The 592-nt window shown below is 53.4% G+C and overlaps 1 protein-coding gene across 1 annotated transcript in view; it reads right to left on the bottom strand.

The window, feature by feature from the left end:
- Nucleotides 1-592, bottom strand: part of LOC107710208 (syntaxin-binding protein 5-like) — a 102,219-nt gene that overhangs the window by 19,850 nt on the left and 81,777 nt on the right. The gene's annotated exons all lie outside the window — the stretch shown is intronic.

Below are 592 nucleotides of genomic sequence, written 5' to 3'. Positions count from 1 at the left end.
GTGGGTTCCGCAGTCGGCTCTCAAGGGGCTGATTGTGCTTTTCCCGCTGTTAAGCGCTCCGCTCTCGCCGGGCACGCTCCAAGGAGTGTGTCCGTGCCTGTGATCTTGCGATTCTAGTCCTGCTGCTGCTGAGGCACGGCGGCAGCTGAGATCGCGGGGATCGCACATGATCTGGCGGACGGGTTGGAGACGGCTCTTCCTATCTCCACCCGCGTTCCCTAGATCTAGAGCTTGTTCTCGAGGCTCGGAAGCCCGCGCTGTGGTTTCTTCACCCTCTGAGTGAGAGCTCGCTGCTGCAGCTACCTTTCTCTAAGGAGATTGATATTGTTTGTGTGACTGAGCGTATTACATCATTTTCGGTTTTTGATGTGAATCTTATCACACCAGACCGTGTTTACTCATCTGGTTGATTGACTGCATTTAATTGTGAGGAATAAAATGAAGTATTTATCTGACTATGAGTAGTTAGATATTCGAGTGAGAGCACGTGTTTACCTCTCTTCCTCCGAGGATGTTGAGGCGGTCAGCAGGGGCTGCTGGGCGGGAGCAGTCCCAACCTACCGTGTTCCAGCTCCTCATTCTGGGGGCGTCA

The sequence above is a fragment of the Sinocyclocheilus rhinocerous genome, unplaced genomic scaffold, assembly GCF_001515625.1.
Source record: "Sinocyclocheilus rhinocerous isolate Xijiao unplaced genomic scaffold, SAMN03320098_v1.1 scaffold4889, whole genome shotgun sequence".
NCBI lineage: Eukaryota > Metazoa > Chordata > Actinopteri > Cypriniformes > Cyprinidae > Sinocyclocheilus > Sinocyclocheilus rhinocerous.
The sequence above is the reverse complement of the archived record's forward strand: the minus strand, read 5'-3'. Positions and strand labels throughout refer to the sequence as shown.